Source organism: Carica papaya, chromosome 8, assembly GCF_054855325.1.
Source record: "Carica papaya isolate Zhongbai chromosome 8, ASM5485532v1, whole genome shotgun sequence".
Taxonomy (NCBI): domain Eukaryota; kingdom Viridiplantae; phylum Streptophyta; class Magnoliopsida; order Brassicales; family Caricaceae; genus Carica; species Carica papaya.
The window spans coordinates 19310211-19327340 of record NC_142316.1 but is presented as its reverse complement, the minus strand read 5'-3'; the positions used below and the strand labels follow the sequence as shown (position 1 = coordinate 19327340).

At 46.2% G+C, this 17130-nt stretch overlaps 3 non-coding genes and 30 pseudogenes across 3 annotated transcripts; all 33 read right to left on the bottom strand.

The window, feature by feature from the left end:
* Nucleotides 1–1006: 1006 nt before the first annotated feature.
* On the bottom strand, nt 1007–1125 carry LOC148249230 (5S ribosomal RNA; annotated as a pseudogene).
* Nucleotides 1126–1687: 562 nt separating this feature from the next.
* Nucleotides 1688–1806, bottom strand: LOC148249229 (5S ribosomal RNA; annotated as a pseudogene).
* Nucleotides 1807–2339: 533 nt separating this feature from the next.
* On the bottom strand, nt 2340–2457 carry LOC148249228 (5S ribosomal RNA; annotated as a pseudogene).
* Nucleotides 2458–3018: 561 nt separating this feature from the next.
* On the bottom strand, nt 3019–3137 carry LOC148249227 (5S ribosomal RNA; annotated as a pseudogene).
* A 202-nt stretch (nt 3138–3339) lies between these two features.
* LOC148249226 (5S ribosomal RNA) lies at nt 3340–3458 on the bottom strand (annotated as a pseudogene).
* A 559-nt stretch (nt 3459–4017) lies between these two features.
* LOC148249225 (5S ribosomal RNA) lies at nt 4018–4136 on the bottom strand (annotated as a pseudogene).
* Nucleotides 4137–4697: 561 nt separating this feature from the next.
* Nucleotides 4698–4816, bottom strand: LOC148249224 (5S ribosomal RNA; annotated as a pseudogene).
* Nucleotides 4817–5022: 206 nt separating this feature from the next.
* Nucleotides 5023–5141, bottom strand: LOC148249223 (5S ribosomal RNA; annotated as a pseudogene).
* Nucleotides 5142–5350: 209 nt separating this feature from the next.
* Nucleotides 5351–5469, bottom strand: LOC148249222 (5S ribosomal RNA; annotated as a pseudogene).
* Nucleotides 5470–5676: 207 nt separating this feature from the next.
* On the bottom strand, nt 5677–5794 carry LOC148249221 (5S ribosomal RNA; annotated as a pseudogene).
* Nucleotides 5795–6355: 561 nt separating this feature from the next.
* Nucleotides 6356–6474, bottom strand: LOC148249220 (5S ribosomal RNA; annotated as a pseudogene).
* A 207-nt stretch (nt 6475–6681) lies between these two features.
* On the bottom strand, nt 6682–6800 carry LOC148249219 (5S ribosomal RNA; annotated as a pseudogene).
* A 209-nt stretch (nt 6801–7009) lies between these two features.
* Nucleotides 7010–7128, bottom strand: LOC148249218 (5S ribosomal RNA; annotated as a pseudogene).
* Nucleotides 7129–7332: 204 nt separating this feature from the next.
* On the bottom strand, nt 7333–7450 carry LOC148249217 (5S ribosomal RNA; annotated as a pseudogene).
* A 561-nt stretch (nt 7451–8011) lies between these two features.
* On the bottom strand, nt 8012–8130 carry LOC148249216 (5S ribosomal RNA). The gene has a single exon (XR_015815957.1). It is a non-coding gene; the product is annotated as a 5S ribosomal RNA (ribosomal RNA).
* Nucleotides 8131–8335: 205 nt separating this feature from the next.
* LOC148249215 (5S ribosomal RNA) lies at nt 8336–8454 on the bottom strand (annotated as a pseudogene).
* A 202-nt stretch (nt 8455–8656) lies between these two features.
* On the bottom strand, nt 8657–8775 carry LOC148249214 (5S ribosomal RNA). The gene has a single exon (XR_015815778.1). It is a non-coding gene; the product is annotated as a 5S ribosomal RNA (ribosomal RNA).
* Nucleotides 8776–9338: 563 nt separating this feature from the next.
* On the bottom strand, nt 9339–9457 carry LOC148249213 (5S ribosomal RNA; annotated as a pseudogene).
* Nucleotides 9458–9662: 205 nt separating this feature from the next.
* Nucleotides 9663–9781, bottom strand: LOC148249212 (5S ribosomal RNA; annotated as a pseudogene).
* Nucleotides 9782–10341: 560 nt separating this feature from the next.
* LOC148249211 (5S ribosomal RNA) lies at nt 10342–10460 on the bottom strand (annotated as a pseudogene).
* A 204-nt stretch (nt 10461–10664) lies between these two features.
* Nucleotides 10665–10782, bottom strand: LOC148249210 (5S ribosomal RNA; annotated as a pseudogene).
* Nucleotides 10783–11342: 560 nt separating this feature from the next.
* On the bottom strand, nt 11343–11461 carry LOC148249209 (5S ribosomal RNA; annotated as a pseudogene).
* Nucleotides 11462–12017: 556 nt separating this feature from the next.
* Nucleotides 12018–12136, bottom strand: LOC148249208 (5S ribosomal RNA; annotated as a pseudogene).
* Nucleotides 12137–12345: 209 nt separating this feature from the next.
* On the bottom strand, nt 12346–12464 carry LOC148249207 (5S ribosomal RNA; annotated as a pseudogene).
* Nucleotides 12465–13026: 562 nt separating this feature from the next.
* Nucleotides 13027–13145, bottom strand: LOC148249206 (5S ribosomal RNA; annotated as a pseudogene).
* A 209-nt stretch (nt 13146–13354) lies between these two features.
* On the bottom strand, nt 13355–13473 carry LOC148249205 (5S ribosomal RNA; annotated as a pseudogene).
* A 204-nt stretch (nt 13474–13677) lies between these two features.
* On the bottom strand, nt 13678–13793 carry LOC148249204 (5S ribosomal RNA; annotated as a pseudogene).
* A 563-nt stretch (nt 13794–14356) lies between these two features.
* LOC148249203 (5S ribosomal RNA) lies at nt 14357–14475 on the bottom strand. The gene has a single exon (XR_015814309.1). It is a non-coding gene; the product is annotated as a 5S ribosomal RNA (ribosomal RNA).
* A 206-nt stretch (nt 14476–14681) lies between these two features.
* Nucleotides 14682–14800, bottom strand: LOC148249202 (5S ribosomal RNA; annotated as a pseudogene).
* A 205-nt stretch (nt 14801–15005) lies between these two features.
* Nucleotides 15006–15124, bottom strand: LOC148249201 (5S ribosomal RNA; annotated as a pseudogene).
* A 205-nt stretch (nt 15125–15329) lies between these two features.
* LOC148249200 (5S ribosomal RNA) lies at nt 15330–15448 on the bottom strand (annotated as a pseudogene).
* A 205-nt stretch (nt 15449–15653) lies between these two features.
* Nucleotides 15654–15772, bottom strand: LOC148249199 (5S ribosomal RNA; annotated as a pseudogene).
* A 1202-nt stretch (nt 15773–16974) lies between these two features.
* Nucleotides 16975–17093, bottom strand: LOC148249198 (5S ribosomal RNA; annotated as a pseudogene).
* Nucleotides 17094–17130: the final 37 nt, after the last annotated feature.

Genomic DNA, 17130 nt, shown 5'->3' with positions numbered 1-17130 from the left:
GACTCACATTTGCTAATAAATCTGCGGACCATAATTAAAGTCGCGCGTAACGTCGAATGGCACATCTGAAAAAAAGAAAATGGATGCAACACGAGAACTTCCCACGATGTAACCCATAATTGTACTACTTTCACCAAAGCACACTTGATAGCGGAGTTCTGATGGGATCCGGTGCATTTGTGCTGGTATGATCGCACCTGTTTAATTTCGCACTGCAAATACATACACTCATTCCCCTTTCTTCCCCCTCCCGCCATTTGTTTCCTTTTACGTGCGCACTGCACCTCCCGCTCTCGTTCTAATATCAAGTAAAATGCCACGGCGCCGTGACTCACATTTGCGAATAAACCTGAGGACCATAATTCAAATCGCGCGTAACGTCGAAAGAATCATCTGCAAAAAAATGGGTGCAACACGAGGACTTCACAAGAAAATGGGTGAAATATAAGGACTTCGCAGGAGGTAACCCATGCTAGTACTACTCTCGCCCAAGCACCCTTACCTACGGAGTTCTGATAGAATCCGTTGCATTAGTGCTGGTATGATCGCACCTGTTTCATTTCGTGCTGAAAATACATACACTACCTCTCCTTCCCTCCCCCTCCCATCGATTGTTTCAAAAAAAACCTGAGGACTATAATTCAAAAAAATGGGTGCAACACGAGGACTTCACAAGAAAATGGGTGAAATATAAGGACTTCGCAGGAGATAACCCATGCTAGTACTACTCTCGCCCAAGCACCTTACCTACGGAGTTCTGATAGAATCCGATGCATTAGTGCTGGTATGATCGCACCTGTTTCATTTCGTGCTGAAAATACATACACTCTTTCTCCTTCCCTCCCCCTCCCGTCATTTGTTTCTTTGTGTGTGCACTCTTTCATCTCTCCTTCTCGTTCTAATATCGATTAAAATGCCCCTGCTTCTTGACTCACATTTACGTATAAACTAGTGGACCCTAGTTGCAGTCGCACATAACGTCGAACGACCCGTCTGAAAAAAAAAATTAATGCGACATGAGGACTTCCCAGGAGATCACCCATCCGAGTACTACTCTCGCCCAAGCACACTTAACTACGGAGTTCTAATGGGATCTGGTGCATTAGTGCTGGTATGATCGCACCTGTTTAATTTCACGCTGCAAATACATAAACTCCTTCTCCTTTCTTCCCCCTCCCGTCATTTGTTTCCTTGTGCGTGCGCACTGCACCTCACATTCTCGTTCAAATATCAAGTAAAATGCCACGGCGCCGTGACTCACATTTGTGAATAAACCTGAGGACCATAATTCAAGTCGCGCGTAAAGTCGAAAGAATCATCTGCAAAAAAATGGGTGCAACACGAGGACTTCCTAAGAAAATAGGTGAAATATAAGGACTTCGCAGGAGGTCACCCATCCTAGTGCTACTCTCGCCCAAGCACCCTTAACTTGCGGAGTTCTGATAGAATCCGTTGCATTGGTGCTGATATGATTGCTAATGTTTCATTCTGCACTGCAAATACATACACTTTTTCTCCCTCCATCCCCCCTCCCGTCATTTGTTTCCTTGTGCGTACACTCTGCATCTCTCCTTCTCGTTCTAATATCGATTAAAATGCCCCTGCTTCTTTACACACATTTGCGTATAAACCAGTGGACCCTAGTTCCAGTCGCGCGTAACGTCGAACGACCCATCTGAAAAAAAAATTAGTGCGACACGAGGACTTCCCAGTAGGTCACCCATCCGAGTACTACTCTCGCCCAAGCACACTTAATTGCGGAGTTCTGATAGGCTCCGGTGCATTAGTGCTGGTATGATCGCTCCTATCTAATATCGCGCTGCAAATACATAATCTACTCCTCCTTTCTTCCCCCTCCCGTCATTTGTTTCCTTGTGCGTGCGCACTGCACCTCTCGTTCTCGTTCAAATATCAAGTAAAATGCCACAGCACCGTGACTCACATTTGCGAATATATCTGCGGACCATAATTAAAGTCGCGCGTAACTTCGAACGACACATCTGAAAAAAAAGAAAATGGGTGCAACACGAGAACTTCCCATGAGGTAACCCATCATTGTACTACTTTTGCTAAAGCACACTTAACTGCGGAGTTTTGATGGGATCCGGTACATTTGTGCTGGTGTGACCGCACCTGTTTAATTTCGTGCTGAAAATACATACACTCCTTCTTCCCTCCCCCCCTCCCATCATTTGTTTCCTTGTGCGTTCACACTGCACCTCTCCTTCTCGTTCTAATATCGATTAAAATGCCTCTGATTCTTGACTCACATTTGCGTATAAACCAGCGGACCATAGTTCCAGTCGCGCGTAACGTCGGACGACCCATCTGAAAAAAAATTGTTGCGATACGAGGACTTCCCAATAGGTCACCCATCTGAGTACTACTCTCGCCCAAGCACGCTTAACTGCAGAGTTCTGATGGGATCCAGTGCATTAGTGCTGGTATGATGCCACTTGTTTAATTTTGCGCTTCAAATACATACACTCCTTCTCTTTTCTTCCTCCTCCCGTCATTTGTTTCCTTGTGCGTGCGCACTGCACCTCCCGTACTCGTCCTAATATCAAGTAAAATGCCACGGCGTCGTTTCTCACATTTGCGAATAAACCTGCGGACCATAAATCAAGTCGCGCGTAACGTCGAAAGAATCATCTGCAAAAAGATGGGTGCAACACGACGACCTCCAAAGAAAATGGGTGAAATATAAGGACTTCGCAGGAGGTCACCCATCCGAGTACATTTCTCGCCCAAGCACCCTTAACTGCGGAGTTCTGATAGAATCCGTTGCATTAGTGCTGGTATGATCCCTCATGTTTCATTCTGCACTGTAAATACATACACTCTTTCTCTTCCCATCCCCCTTCCCGTCATTTGTTTCCTTGTGCGTGCACTCTGCATCTCTCTTTCTCGTTCTAATATCAAGTAATATGCTCCGGCACCGTGACTCACCTTTGCAAATGAACCAGCGGCTTATAATTCCATTCGCGCGTAACGTCGAACAACCCATCTGAAAAAAAATAGGTGCAACACGAGGGCTTCCTAGGTGGTAACCCATCCGAGTACTACTCTCGCCCAAACACATTTAACTGCGGAGTTCTAATGAGATCCAGGGCTTTAGTGCTGGTATGATCGCACCTCTTTAATTTCGCGCTGCAAATAAATACACTCCTCCTTTCTTCCCCTTTCCGTTATTTGTTTCCTTGTCCGTTCACACTTCTCCTCTCATTCTCGTTCTAATATCGATTAAAATGCCCCTGCTTCTTAACTCACATTTGCGTATAAACCAGCGGACCCTAGTTCCAGATGCGCGTAACGTCAAACGACCATTCTGAAAAAAAATTTGTGCGACACAAGGACTTCCCAGGAGGTCAACCATCTGAGTACTAATCTCGCCCAAGCACACTTAACTGCGGAGTTCTAATGGGATCTGGGGCTTTAGTGCTGGTATGATCGCACCTGTTTAGCTTCGCGCTGCAAATACATACAATCCTTCTCTTTTCTTCCCCCTCCCGTCATTTGTTTCCTTGTGCGTGCGCGCTGCACCTCCCGTTCTCGTTCTAATATCAAGACAAATGCTACAGCGCCGTGCCTCACATTTGCGAATAAACCTGAGGACCATAATTCAAGTCGCGCGTAACGTCGAAAGAATCATCTGCAAAAAAATGGGTGTAACACGAGGACTTCACAAGAAAATGGGTGAAATATAAGGACTTCGCAGGAGGTAACCCATGCTATAACTAGTCTCGCCCAAGCACCCTTACCTACGGAGTTCTGATAGAATCCGTTGCATTAGTGCTGGTATGATCGCACCTATTTCATTCTGCGCTGCAAATACATACACATTTTCTCCTTCCCTCCCCCTCCCATCAATTGTTTCCTTGAGCGTTCACACTGCACCTCTCATTCTCATTCTAATATCGATTAAAATGCCCATGCTTCTTGACTCACATTTGCGTATAAACTAGCGGATCCTAGTTCCAGTCGCGCGTATTGTCGAACGACCCGTCTGAAAAAAAATTGGTGCGACACGAGCACTTCCTAGGAAGTAACCCATCCGAGTACTACTCTCGCTCAAACACACTTAACTGCAGAGTTCTGATGGGATCCAGTGCATTAGTGCTGGTATGATCGCACCCGTTTAATTTCGCGCTGCAAATACATAAACTCCTCTCTTTTCTTCCCCCTCCAGTCATTTGTTTCCTTGTGCGTGCGCACTGCACCTCCCGTGCTCGTTCTAATATCAAGTAAAATGCTACGGTGCCGTGACTCACATTTGCGAATAAACCTGACGACCATAATTCAAGTCGCGCGTATCGTCGAAAGAATCATCTGCAAAAAAAATGGGTGTAACACGAGGACTTCCTAAGAAAATGGGTGAAATATAAGGACTTCGCAGGAGGTCACCCATCCTAGTGCTACTCTCGCCCAAGCACCCTTAACTTGCGGATTTCTGATAGAATCCGTTGCATTCGTGCTAGTATGATTGCTAATGTTTCATTCTGCGCTGCAAATACATACACTTTTTCTCCCTCCATCCCCCCTCCCGTCATTTGTTTCCTTGTGCGTGCACTCTGCATCTCTGCTTCTCGTTCTAATATCGATTAAAATGCCCCTGCTTCTTGACTCACATTTGCGTATAAACCAGCGGATCCTAGTTCCAGTCGCGCGTATTGTCGAACGACCCGTCTGAAAAAAAATTGGTGCGACACGAGGACTTCCTAGGAGGTCACCCATCCGAGTACTACTCTCGCCCAAACACACTTAACTGCAGAGTTCTGATGGGATCCAGTGCATTAGTGCTGGTATGATCGCACCCGTTTAATTTCGCGCTGCAAATACATACACTCCTTCTCCTTTCTTCCCCCTTCCATCAATTGTTTCCTTGTTTGTTCACACTTCACCTCTCATTCTCGTTCAAATATCGATTAAAATGCCCTTGCTTCTTGACTCACATTTGGGTATGAACCAGTGGACCCTAGTTTTAGTCGAGCGTAACGTCGAAGGACCCGTCTGAAAAAAAAATTAGTGCGACACAAGGACTTCCCAGGAGGTGACCCATCCAAGTACTACTCTCACCCAAGCACACTTAACTGCGGAGTTCTGATGGAATCCGGTGCATTAGTGATAGTATGATCACAACTGTTTAATTTTGCGCTGCAAATACATAAAGTCCTTCTCCTTTCTTCCCCTTCCCGTCATTTGTTTCCTTGTGCGTGCGCACTGCACCTCTCGTTCTCGTTCAAATATCAAGTAAAATGCCACGGCGTCGTGACTCACATTTGCGAATAAATCCGCGGACCATAATTAAAGTCGCGCGTAACGTCGAACCGCACATCTGAAAAAAAGAAAATGGGTGCAGCACGAGAACTTCCAAGGAGGTAACCCATCATTGTACCACTTTCGCCAAAGCACACTTAATTACGGAGTTCTGATGGGATCCGTTGCATTTGTGCTGGTGTGACCGCACCTGTTTAAATTTCGTGCAGAAAATACATACACTCTCCTTCTTCCCTCCCCCCCTCCCATCATTTGTTTCCTTGTGCGTTCACACTGCACCTCTCCTTCTCGTTCTAATATCGATTAAAATGCCCCTGATTCTTGACTCACATTTGCGTATAAACCAGCGGACCATATTTCCAGTCGCGCGTAACGTCGAACGACCCATCTAAAAAAAAATTATTACGATACGAGGACTTCCCAAGAGGTCACCCATCCGAGTACTACTCTCGCCCAAGAACACTTAACTGCAGAGTTCTGATGGGATCCAGTGCATTAGTGCTGGTATGATGCCACTTGTTTAATTTTGCGCTTTAAATACATACACTCCTTCCCTTTTCTTCATCCTCCCATCATTTGTTTCCTTGTGCGTGCGCACTGCACCTCCCGTACTCGTTCTAATATCAAGTAAAATGCCACGGCGCCGTGACTCACATTTGCGAATAAACCTGCAGACCATAAATCAAGTCGCGCGTAACGTCGAAAGAATCATCTACGAAAAAATGGGTGCAACACGAGGACCTCCTAAGAAAATGGGTGAAATATAAGGACTTCGCAGGAGGTCACCCATCCGAGTACTTTTCTCGCCCAAGCACCCTTAACTGCGGAATTCTGATAGAATCCGTTGCATTAGTGCTGGTATGATCCCTCATGTTTCATTCTGTACTGCAAATACATACACTCTTTCTCCTCCCATCCCCCCGCCCGTCATTTGTTTCCTTGTGCGTGCACTCTGCATCTCTCTTTCTCGTTCAATTATCAAGTAATATGCCCCGGCACCGTGACTCACCTTTGCAAATGAACCAGCGGTTTATAATTCCATTCGCGTGTAACGTCGAACAATCCATCCGAAAAAAAATCGGTGCAACACGAGGGCTTCCCAAGTGGTCACCCATCCGAGTACTACTATCGCCCAAGCACACCTAACTGCGGAGTTCTGATGGGATCCGAGGCTTTAGTCCTGGTATGATCGCACCTGTTTAATTTCGCGCTGCAAATACATACACTCCTTCTCCTTTCTTCCCCCTCCCGTCATTTGTTTCCTTGTACGTTCACACTTCACCTCTCATTCTCGTTCTAATATCGATTAAAATGCCCCTGCTTCTTGACTCACATTTGCGTATAAACCAGTGGACCCTAGTTCTAGTCGCGCGTAACGTCGAACGACGCGTCTGAAAAAAAAAATTAGTGCGACACAAGGACTTCCCAGGAGGTCACCCATCCGAGTACTACTCTCGCCCAAGCACACTTAGCTGCGGAGTTCTGATGGGATCCGATGCATTAGTGATGGTATGATCGCACCTGTTTAATTTTGCGCTTCAAATACATAAAGTCCTTCTCCTTTCTTCCCCCTCCCGTCATTTGTTTCCTTGTGCGTGCGCACTGCACCTCTCGTTCTCGTTCAAACATCAAGTAAAATGCCACGGCGTCGTGACTCACATTTGCGAATAAATCTGCGGACCATAATTAAAGTCGCGCGTAACGTCGAACCGCACATCTGAAAAAAAGAAAAAGAGTGCAACATGAGAACTTCCCAGGAGGTAACCCATCATTGTACCACTTTCGCCAAAGCACACTTAACTGCGGAGTTCTGATGGGATCCGGTGCATTTGTGCTGGTGTGACCGCACCTGTTTAATTTCGTGCAGAAAATACATACACTCCTTCTTCCCTCCCCCCCTCCCATCATTTGTTTCCTTGTGCGTTCACACTGCACCTCTCATTCTCGTTCTAATATCGATTAAAATGCCCCTGATTCTTGACTCACATTTGCGTATAAACCAGCGGACCATAGTTCCAGTCGCGCGTAACGTCGAACGACCCATCTTAAAAAAAATTGTTGCGATACGAGGACTTCCCAAGAGGTCACCCTTCCGAGTACTACTCTCGCCCAAGCACGCTTAAATGGAGAGTTCTGATGGGATCCAGTGCATTAGTGCTGGTATGATGCCACTTGTTTAATTTTGCGCTTGAAATACATACACTCCTTCCCTTTTCTTCATCCTCCCGTCATTTGTTTCCTTGTGCGTGCGCACTGCACCTCCCGTACTCGTTTTAATATCAAGTAAAATACCACGGCGCCGTGACTCACATTTGCGAATAAACCTGCGGACAATAAATCAAGTCGCATGTAACATCGAAAGAATCATCTACAAAAAGATGGGTGCAACACGAGGACCTCCCAAGAAAATGGGTAAAATATAAGGACTTCGCAGGAGGTCACCCATCCGAGTACTTTTCTTGCCCAAGCACCCTTAACTGCGGAGTTCTGAAAGAATCCGTTGCATTAGTGCTGGTATGATTCCTCATGTTTCATTCTGCACTGCAAATACATACACTCTTTCTCCTCCCATCCCCCCTCCCGTCATTTGTTTCCTTGTGCGTGCACTCTGCATCTCTCTTTCTTGTTCTAATATCAAGTAATATTCCCCGGCACCGTGACTCACCTTTGCAAATGAACCAGCGGTTTATAATTCCATTCGCGCGTAACGTCAAACAACCAATCCGAAAAAAAATAAGTGCAACACGAGGGCTTCCCAAGTGGTCACCCATCCGAGTACTACCCTCGCCCAAGCACACTTAACTGCGGAGTTCTGATGGGATCCGGAGCTTTAGTGCTGGTATGATCGCACCTGTTTAATTTCGCGCTGCAAACACATACACTCCTTCTCCTTTCTTCCCCCTCCCGTCATTTGTTTCGTTGTGCCTTCACACTTCACCTCTCATTCTCGTTCTAATATCGGTTAAAATGCCCCTGATTCTTGACTCACATTTGCGTATAAACCAGCGGACCCTAGTTCCAGACCCGCGTAACGTCGAACGACCCGTCTGAAAAAAAATTCGTGCGACACGAGGACTTCCCAAGAGGTCATCCATCCGAGTACTAATCTCGCCCAAACACACTTACCTGCAGAGTTCTGATGGGATCCGGGGCTTTAGTGCTGGTATGATCGCTCCTGTTTAGTTTCGCACTGCAAATACATACACTCCTCCTTTCTTCCCCCTCCCGTCATTTGTTTCCTTGTGCGTTCACACTTCATCTCTCATTCTCGTTCTAATATCGATTAAAATTCCCCTGCTTCTTGACTCACATTTGCGTATAAACCAGCGGACCCTAGTTCCAGTTGCGCGTAACTTCGAACGACCCGTATGAAAAAAAATTGGTGCGACACGAGGACTTCCCAGGAGGTCACCCATCCGAGTACTACTCTCGCCCAAGCACACTTAACTGCGGAGTTCTGATGGGATCCGGTGCATTAGTGCTGGTATGATCACACCCGTTTAATTTTGCGCTGCAAATACATAAACTCCTTCTCCTTTCTTCCCCCTCCCGTCATTTCTTTCCTTGTGCGTGCGCACTGCACCTCCCGTGCTCGTTCTAATATCAAGTAAAATACTACGGTGTCGTGGCTCACATTTGCGAATAAACCTGAGGACCATAATTCAAGTCGCGCGTAACGTCGAAAGAATCATCTGCAAAACGATGGGTGCAACACGAGGACCACCCAAGAAAATGGGTGAAATATAAGGACTTCGCAGGAGGTCACCCATCTGAGTACTTTTTCTCGCCCAAGCACCCTTAACTGCGGAGTTCTGATAGAATCGGTTGCATTAGTGCTAGTATGAACCCTCATGTTTTATTCTGCACTGCAAATACATACACTCTTTCTCCTTCCAACCCCCCTCCCGTCATTTGTTTCCTTGTGCGTGCACTCTGCATCTCTCTTTCTCGTTCTAATATCAAGTAATATGCCCCGGCACCGTGACTCACCTTTGCAAATGAACCAGTGATTTATAATTCCATTCGCGTGTAACGTCGAACAACCCATCCGAAAAAAAAAACAGGTACAACACGAGGGCTTCCCAGGTGGTGACCCATCCGAGTACTACTCTCGCCCAAGCACACAAAACTGCGGAGTTCTGATGGGATCCAGAGCTTTAGTGCTGGTATGATCGCACCTGTTTAATTTCGTGCTGCAAATACATACACTCCTTCTCCTTTCTTCTCCCTCCCGTCATTTGTTTCCTTGTGCGTTCACACTTGACCTCTCATTCTCTTTCTAATATCGATTAAAATGTCCCTGCTTCTTGACTCACATTTGCGTATAAACCAGCGGACCCTAGTTCCAGACGCGCGTAACGTCGAACGACCTGTCTGAAAAAAAATTAGTGCGACACGAGGACTTCCCAGGAGGTCACACATCCGAGTACTAATCTCGCCCAAGCACACTTCACTGCGGAGTTCTGATGGGATCCGGTGCATTAGTGCTGGTATGATCGCACCTGTTTAATTTCGCGCTGCAAATACATAAATTCATTCCCCTTTCTTCCCCCTCCCGTCATTTGTTTCCTTGTGCGTGCGCACTGCACCTCCCGTTCTCGTTCTAATATCAAGTAAATAGCTACAGCGCCGTGACTCACATTTGCGAATAAACCTGAGGACCATAATTCAAGTCGCGCGTAACGTCGAAAGAATCATCTACAAAAAAATGGGTGCAACACGAGGACTTCACAAGAAAATGGGTGAAATATAAGGACGTCGCAGGAGGTAACCCATGCTAGTACTACTCTCGCCCAAGCACCCTTACATACATAGTTCTGATAGAATCCGTTGCATTAGTGCTGGTATGATCGCACCAGTTTAATTTCGCGCTGCAAATACAAAAACTCCATCTCCTTTCTTCCCCCTCCCGTCATTTGTTTCCTTGTGCGTGCGCACTGCACCTCTCGTTCTCGTTCAAATATAAAGTAAAATGCCACGGCCCCGTGACTCACATTTGCGAATAAATCTGCGGACCATAATTAAAGTCGCGCGTAACATCGAACGGCACATCTGAAAAAAAAATGGGTGCAACACGAGAACTTCCCAGGAGGTAACCCATCATTGTACTACTTTCGCCAAAGCACACTTAACTGCGGAGTTCTGATGGGATCCGGTGCATTAGTGTTGGTGTGACCGCACCTGTTTAATTTCGTGCTGAAAATACATACACTCCTTCTTCCCTCCCCCCCTCCCATCATTTGTTTCCTTGTGCGTTCACACTGCACCTCTCCTTCTCGTTCAAATATTGATTAAAATGCCCCTGATTCTTGACTCACATTTGCGTATAAACCAGCGGACCATAGTTCCAGTCACGCGTAATATCGAACGACCCATCTGAAAAAAAATTATTACGATACGAGGACTTCCCAAGAGGTCACCCATCCGAGTACTACTCTCGCCCAAGCCCGCTTAACTACAGAGTTCTGATGGGATCCAGTGAATTAGTGCTGGTATGATGCCACTTGTTTAATTTTGCGCTTCAAATACATACACTCCTTCTCTTTTCTTCCTCCTCCAGTATTTATTTCCTTGTGCGTGCGCACTGCACCTCCCATACTCGTTCTAATATCAAGTAAAATGCCACGGCGCTGTGACTCACATTTGCGAATAATCATGCGGACCATAAAGCAAGTCGCGCGTAACGTCGAAAGAATCATCTACAAAAAGATGGGTGCAACACGAGGACCTCCCAAGAAAATGGGTGAAATATAAGGACTTCGCAGGAGGTCAACCATCCGAGTACTTTTCTCGCCCAAGCACCCTTAACTGCGGAGTTCTGATAGAATCCGTTGCATTAGTGCTGGTATGATCCCTCATGCTTCATTCTGCACTGCAAATACATACACTCTTTCTCCTCCCATCCCCCCACCCGTCATTTGTTTCCTTGTACGTGCACTCTGCACCTCTCTTTCTCGTTCTAATATCAAGTAATATGCCCCGGCACCGTGACTCACCTTTGCAAATGAAACAGCGGTTTATAATTCCATTCGCGCGTAACATCGAACAACCCATCCGAGAAAAAAATGGTGCAACACGAGGGCTTCCCAAGTGGTCACCCATCCGAGTACTACTCTCGCCCAAGCCCGCTTAACTGCAGAGTTCTGATGGGATCCGGTGCATTAGTGCTGGTATGATGCCACTTGTTTAATTTTGCGCTTCAAATACATACACTCCTTCTCTTTTCTTCCTCCTCCCGTCATTTATTTCCTTGTGCGTGCGCACTGCACCTCCCATACTCGTTCTAATATCAAGTAAAATACCACAGCGCCGTGACTCACATTTGCGAATAAACCTGAGGACCATAATTCAAGTCGCGCGTAACGTCGAAAGAATCATCTGCAAAAAAATGGGTGCAACACGAGGACATCACAAGAAAATTTGTGAAATATAAGGACTTCGTAGGAGGTAACCCATGCTAGTACTACTTTCGCCCAAGCACCCTTACCTAAGGAGTTCTGATAGAATCCGTTGCATTAGTGCTGGTATGATCGCACCTGTTTCATTTCGTGCTTAAAATACATACACTCCTCTTTCCCTCCCCCTCCCATCAATTGTTTCCTTGTGCGTTCACACTGCACCTCTCCTTCTCGTTCTAATATCGATTAAAATGCCCCTGCTTCTTGACTCACATTTGCGTATAAACCAACGGACCATAGTTCCAGTCGTGCGTAGCGTCGAACGACCCGTCTGAAAAAAAATTGGTGCGACACGAGGATTTACCAGGAGGTCACCCATCCGAGTACTACTCTCGCCCAAGCGCACTTAACTGCGGAGTTCTGATGGGATCTAGTGCATTAGTGCTGGTATGATCGCACCCGTTTAATTCCGCGCTGCAAATACATAAACTCCTTCTCATTTCCTCCCCCTCCCGTCATTTTTTTCCTTGTGCGTGCGCACTGCACCTCTTATTCTCGTTCAAATATCAAGTAAAATGCCACGGCGCCGTGACTCACATTTGCGAATAAATCTGCGGACCATAATTAAAGTCGCGAGTAACGTCGAACGGCACATCTGAAAAAAAGAAAAAGGTTGCAACACGAGAACTTCCCAGGAGGTAACCCATCATTGTACTACTTTCACCAAAGCACACTTAACTGCGGAGTTCTGATGGGATCCGTTGCATTTGTGCTGGTATGATCGCACCCGTTTAATTCCGCGCTGCAAATACATAAACTCCTTCTCTTTTCTTCCCCCTCCCGTCATTTGTTTCCTTGTGCGTGCGCACTGCACCTCTCCTTCTCGTTCTAATATCAAGTAAAATGCTACGGTGCCGTGACTCAGATTTGCCAATAAACCTGAGGACCATAATTCAAGTCGCGCGTATCGTCGAAAGAATCATCTGCAAAAAAATGGGTGCAACACGAGGACTTCCTAAGAAAATGGGTGAAATATAAGGACTTCGCAGGAGGTCACCCATCCTAGAGCTACTCTCGCCCAAGCACCCTAAACTTGCGGAGTTCTGATAGAATCCGTTGCATTGGTGCTGGTATGATTGCTCATGTTTCATTCTCTGCTGCAAATAAATACACTTTTTCTCCCTCCATCCCCCCTCCCGTCATTTGTTTCCTTGTGCGTGCACTCTGCATCTCTCCTTCTCGTTCTAATATCGATTAAAATGCCCCTGCTTCTTGACTCACATTTGCGTATAAACCAGTGGACCCTAGTTCCAGTCGCTCGTAACGTCGAATGACCCGTCTGAAAAAAAAATTAGTGCGACACGGGGACTTCCCAAGAGGTCACCCATCCGAGTACTACACTCGCCCAAGCACACTTAACTGCGGAATTCTGATGGGATCCGGTGAAATAGTGCTGGTATGATCGCACGCGTTTAATTTCGCGCTGCAAATACATAAACTCTTTCTCCTTCCATCCCCCCTCCCGTCATTTGTTTCCTTGTGCGTGCACTCTGCGTCTCTCTTTCTTGTTCTAATATCAAGGAATATGCCCGGCACCGTGACTCACATTTGCGAATAAATCTGCGGACCATAATTAAAGTCGCGTGTAACGTCGAACGGCACATCTGAAGAAAAGAAAATGGGTGCAACACGAGAACATCCCAGGAGGTAACCCATCATTGTACTACTTTCGCCAAAGCACACTTAACTGCGGAGTTCTGATGGGATCCGGTGCATTTGTGCTGGTGTGACCGCACCTGTTTAATTTCGTGCTGAAAATACATACACTCCTTCTTCCCTCCCCCCCTCCCATCTTTTGTTTTCTTGTGCGTTCACACTGCACCTCTCCTTCTCGTTCGAATATTGATTAAAATGCCCCTGATTCTTGACTCACATTTGCGTATAAACCAGCGGACCATAGTTCCAGTCGCGCGTAACGTCGAACGACCCATCTAAAAAAAAATTATTACGATACGAGGACTTCCCAAGAGGTCACCCATCCGAGTACTACTCTCGCCCAAGCACGCTTAACTACAGAGTTTTGATGGGATCCAGTGCAATAGTGCTGGTATGATACCACTTGTTTAATTTTGCGCTTCAAATACATACACTCCTTCTCTTTTCTTCCTCCTCCCGTCATTTATTTCCTTGTGCGTGCGCACTGCACCTCCCATACTCGTTCTAATATCAAGTAAAATGCCACGGCGCCGTGACTCACATTTGCGAATAAACCTGCAGACCATAAATCAAGTCGCGCGTAACGTCGAAAGAATCATCTACAAAAAGATGGGTGCAACACGAGGACCTCCCAAGAAAATGGGCGAAATATAAGGACTTCGCAGGAGGTCACCCATCCGAGTACTTTTCTCGCCCAAGCACCCTTAACTACGGAGTTCTGATAGAATCCGTTGCATTAGTGCTGGTATGATCCCTCATGTTTTATTCTACACTGCAAATACATACACTCTTTCTCCGCCCATCCCCCCTCCCGTCATTTGTTTCCTTGTGGGTGCACTCTGCATCTCTCTTTCTCGTTCTAATATAAAGTAATATGCCCCGGCACCGTGACTCACCTTTGCAAATGAACCAGTGGTTTATAATTCCATTCGCGCGTAACGTCGAACAACCCATCCGAAAAAAAATAGGTACAACACGAGGGCTTCCCAAGTGGTCACCCATCCGAGTACTACCCTCGCCCAAGCACACTTAACTGCGGAGTTCTGATGGGATCCGGAGCTTTAGTGCTGGTATGATCGCACCAGTTTAATTTCGCGCTGCAAATACATACACTCCTTCTCCTATCTTCCCCTTCCGTCATTTGTTTCCTTGTGCGTTCACACTTCACCTCTAATTCTCGTTCTAATATCAATTAAAATGCCCCTGCTCCTTGACTCACATTTGCGTATAAACCAGTGAACCCTAGTTCCAGTCACGCGTAACGTCGAATTTTCCGTCTGAAAAAAAAAATTTGTGTGACACGAGGACTTCCCAGGAGGTCACACATACGAGTACTAATCTCGCCCAAGCACACTTCACTGCGGAGTTCTGATGGGATTCGGTGCATTAGTGCTGGTATGATCGCACTTGTTCAATTTTGCGCTGCAAATATATAAACTCCTTCTCCTTTATTCCCCCTCCCGTCATTTGTTTCCTTGTGCGTGCGCACTGCACTTCCCGTTCTCGTTCTAATATCAAGTAAAATGCTACAGCGTCGTGACTCACATTTGTGAATAAACCTGAGGACCATAATTCAAGTCGCGCGTAACGTCGAAAGAATCATCTGCAAAAAAATGGGTGCAACACGAGGACTTCCCAAGTGGTCACCCATCCGAGTACTACTCTCGCCCAAGCACACTTAACTGCGGAGTTATGATGGGATCTGTTGTATTAGTGCTGGTATGATCACACCTGATTAATTTCGCGCTGCAAATACAAAAACTCCTTCTCCTTTCTTCCCCCTCCTGTCATTTGTTTCCTTGTGCGTGCACTCTGCATCTCTCTTTCTCGTTCTAATATCAAGTAATATGCCCCGGCACCGTGACTCACCTTTGCAAATGAACCAGCGGTTTATAATTCCATTCGCGCGTAACGTCGAACAACCCATCCGAAAAAAAATAGGTGCAACACGAGGGCTTCCCAAGTGGTCACCCATCATTGTACTACTCTCGCCCAAGCACTCCTAACTGCGGAGTTCTGATGGGATCGAAGGCTTTAGTGCTGGTATGATCGCACCTGTTTAATTTCGCGCTGCAAATACATACACTCCTTCTCATTTCTTCCCCCTCCCGCCATTTGTTTCCTTGTGCGTTAACACTTCACCTCTCATTCTCGTTCTAATATCGATTAAAATGCCCCTGCTTATTGACTCACATTTGCGTATAAACCAGCGGACCCTAATTCCAGACGCGCGTAACATCGAACGACCCGTTTGAAAAAAAATTAGTGCGACACGAGGACTTCCCAGGAGGTCACCCATCCGAGTACTAATCTCGCCCAAGCACACTTCACTGCGGAGTTCTGATGGGATTCGGTGCATTAATGCTGGTATGATCGCACCTGTTTAATTTCACACTGCAAATACATAAACTCATTTCCCTTTCTTCCCCCTCCCGTCATTTGTTTCCTTGTGCGTGCGCACTGCACCTCCCGTTATCGTTCTAATATAAAGTAAAATGCTACAGCGCCGTGACTCACATTTGCGAATAAACCTGAGGACCATAATTCAAGTCGCGCATAACGTCGAAAGAATCATCTGTAAAAAAATGTGTGCAACACGAGGACTTCTCAAGAAAATGGGTAAATATAAGGACTTCGCAGGAGGTAACCCTTGCAAGTACTACTTTCGCCCAAGCACCCTTACCTACGGAGTTCTGATAGAATCCGTTGCATTAGTGCTGGTATGATCGCACCTGTTTCATTTCGTATTGAAAATACATACACTCCTTCACCTTCCCTTCCCCTCCCATCAATTGTTTCCTTGTGTGTTCACTCTGCACCTCTCCTTCTTGTTCTAATATCGATTAAAATGCCCCTGCTTCTTGACTCACATTTGCGTATAAACCAGTGGACCCTAGTTCCAGTCGCGCGTAACGTCGAACGACCCGTCTAAAAAAAAATTGGTGCGACACGAGGACTTCCCACACTTAACTGCGGAGTTCTGATGGATCCAGTGCATTAGTGCTGGTATGATCGCACCTGTTTAATTTTGCGCTGCAAATACATAAATTCATTCCCCTTTCTTCCCCTCTCCCGTCATTTGTTTCCTTGTGCGTGCGCACTGCACCTCCCGTTCTCGTTCTAATATCAAGTAAAATTCTACGGTGCCGTGACTCACATTTGCGAATAAACCTGAGGACCATAATTCAAGTCGCGCGTATCGTCGAAAGAATCATCTGCAAAAAAATGGGTGCAACACGAGGACTCCCTAAGAAAATGGGTAAAATATAAGGACTTCATAGGAAGTCACCCATCCTAGTGCTACTCTCGCCCAAGAACCTTTAACTTGCGGAGTTCTGATAGAATCCGTTGCGTTGGTGCTGGTATGATTGCTCATGTTTCATTCTGCGTTGCAAATACATATACTTTTTCTACCTCCATCCCCCCTCCCGTCATTTGTTTCCTTGTGCGTGCACTCTGCATCTCTCTTTCTCGTTCTAATATCGATTCAAATGCTCCTGCTTCTTGACTCACATTTGCGTATAAACTAGTGGACCCTTGTTCCAGTCGCGCGTAACGTCGAACGACCCATCTGAAAAAAAAATTAGTGCGACACGAGGACTTCCCAAGAGGTAACCCATTCGAGTAATACTCTCGCCCAAGCACACTTAACTGCGGAGTTCTGATGGGATTCGGTGCATTAGTGCTGGTATGATCGAACCTGTTTAATTTCGTGCTGCAAATACATAAACCCCTTCTC